The 2,723-nt window shown below is 33.0% G+C and overlaps 1 protein-coding gene across 3 annotated transcripts in view; it reads left to right on the forward strand.

The window, feature by feature from the left end:
- The first annotated feature begins 1,551 nt into the window (after nucleotides 1-1,551).
- The window catches only part of LOC106690108 (uncharacterized), a 110,137-nt gene continuing 108,965 nt past the window's right edge, over nucleotides 1,552-2,723 (forward strand). For all 3 annotated transcript variants that reach the window (XM_014435409.2, XM_067052550.1, XM_014435434.2), the window contains exon 1: nucleotides 1,552-1,623. The gene's annotated coding sequence lies outside the window, so the exon portion shown is untranslated. The remainder of the gene's footprint in view (nucleotides 1,624-2,723) is intronic.

Genomic DNA, 2,723 nt, shown 5'->3' on the forward strand with positions numbered 1-2,723 from the left:
AAAATAAATTGTGTTATATGTAATGGTAAGTGGTACAGATACAAAAGGGGATTAAAGATGTAGAGGAAAATAAAACAAAGAATACAAAAATGAGATAGAAAAAGAAACATAAAAAAAAAGGAAGATGTGTATAACAGTAAGGAATAACAAAAAAGGAAAGGGAGAAAGAAAAACATTTGATTATTTAGTAGTTGTAATAGAATAGCGCTTTGTGGGCAGGCACCCAGCAGTATAGCGATCTACTACAGTTTTTATTAGTTTTAGCAATTCTCGACTCCGCTCCTTAAACTTTTCTGTTTAAATAAACTTACTCCTCCTCAAGTCTCTCTAAATCTCCCATTTTATTAATTTATATGTATATACAAGAACAACAAAGCTCTCAAGATGGGACAGCCAAGGTCCGACAGATATCCCAGTGGAGCGGAGAGCAACATCCTCTTTTCAATGCTACATAGTGTTTAATCAAAAATGAATACATGTGTGCAAGCATCACACAAAATTTTTTAACTTTAATAAAGACAGTTAATGATGAAAATAATTATTCTATTTATATATACTTACAAAAATATAATTACTTTGAAAAATGCTAAGGGACGAGAAAAAGTGCATTTCATTTTATATATTTATAAAATTTGATTCAAAAGTTTATTATATTTCACTCTCAGAATAAATAATTTTTACAGAAGAATAACTTGTTTGAAGTTATTACAGCATTGTGGCATGTTATGACTTTACTGTTAATGTTATGACAGTATTATGGCTTTAATTAATAAAGACGATAAAGTGGAAACGTTCCTCAAGACCGACCTCTTTATAAATTAAAAAGGATTAACCTACTTAACATACAAGAACATATTTAAACCAAAATATAAAATCATTAAATTTTTTCATATCATAATTACAGTTTTGCCTGCACGCGTCCATCAAAGGATTGCCCGTTGCAAAGAGGTTGCCATGCAATTGGAATGAGAATACCAACATCTCACCAACCGATACGTGATGCAGCATAACCATTTTTTTTCCGATCCCTCTAAAAAAAAATAAAAAGTGAATTAATGAGTGCATTACTGTGGGAAAAGAAAAAAGTAATTCGTGTTGGGTCTTACCTTTTACTACCTTTGGTATTTTAAGGTTACCTGTTATATTTATTTGTTATATATGAGATATTCATTCTAAAAGGTGGTATTTTAAGTCCGGAGGTGAGGAGCCTCCTCGTGTTGTATCGCAGCATACCCATTGAAGCATCATCAGCAGAGCACATCACAAATATAATATAACCTGTACGAACGCAACATGCTGTACTTCTCTGTACATGGAAAGAACATCACTCCAGAACATCCAAACACGTACTCAAAGTTAATATTGGGTTTTATCCATCTGTAATCGTTGACCTCGGAAGTATAAGGAAGGACGTGGAAGGATACAGTAAGTTCCTCCACCGGACGCCCCAGGAAGCTGCCACAGGTGTCGGCCCGGTGGTGCACCCCGGCGACGACTCGAGGCACTAGGATTCGCGGGCTGGTCTTGCGCAGTGGCAGGATCAATATCTGACAGAGGGCAGTAAACAGTCCTGCTGGAGCAAGCAGAGTGTGCTGGTCATGTCCTCTACCTCTCCTCTGTACGGTAATATCCTTCAGTATACTAAGGAGCACTCCTGTGGTCTGCCCCAGGGTCGGCAGTACTATTCCAGAGCCTTGTCACTGTCCGGGTCGCCCCACAGGATATCGTTCAACTTTGACAGTACAATAGTCCTAGTAAATAGTAGAGCATGTGTATTTTGATTTTTGAAATAGCCCACTCACTGAATCTGATAGTATTATTATTGCGACAAGAGTTCCATCTTTCTCAAGAAAGGATTCCCGTTGTTAATTGAAAACTCTAACACTAAACCTCGCGTTATAATTGCACCTATTTCATGACTTAACTTATTGCAATTAAAAAATACTTATGATGTAAATGATAACAATATCATAACATTTATATTACTCCAATACATTGCTTAGTTGTTTTGTGTTTAATGAAACTTAAAGAACCGCAAATAATTTAATGACGTTACAATTGATTGATTGAAAAAAAAACCTCATAGCTTGTACATAATATATTACTTCACTGAATAAACTGAGGTCCCATCAAGGTCTCTTGTCAAATAACTTGATGTATTTTTTTTTCTAATTTATGTTTTGTAAAAATTTCCTATGACACGTCTCCTGATTTATAATTCTCGTAGTATCCAATATCATATAAATATTGAACACATATATTTTTATGTACATTTTTATCAAGAAAAAAATGATACAATTAACATAATAAAATGTTATTTAAAATTTTAACTTTTTTCAATTCCTTATCTTTATAGACCTGTGCTGTTAATTGGGTAAATAAGAAATTTCTATTTATTTTTCATAAGAGAAAAATAATATTACAAAAATAAAATAAACAGCAAAACTAACCAAAAAATTTAAAAAAAAAAAAATAATGTTAGTTAAAAAAAAAAATCAAACATAAATAACTTTTCATTCCAATTAAGCACCCCAAAAGCCCTTTATACATGCACACCTCCAACTAAAACAGAAAAGTTGATAGTTAGAATGCCGTAGGTTCTATAAATGTTTCGCTTCAAATCTGTCATTAAATATCGTGATAACATATTGTGTACTAGATGGAATAAACTCTCTTTATATACCGTGTACTTGATGGAATAAACTGTCATTACATATCGTGAT

The sequence above is a fragment of the Halyomorpha halys genome, unplaced genomic scaffold (genome assembly GCF_000696795.3).
Source record: "Halyomorpha halys isolate HHAL.00 unplaced genomic scaffold, Hhal_1.1 Scaffold49.1, whole genome shotgun sequence".
NCBI lineage: Eukaryota > Metazoa > Arthropoda > Insecta > Hemiptera > Pentatomidae > Halyomorpha > Halyomorpha halys.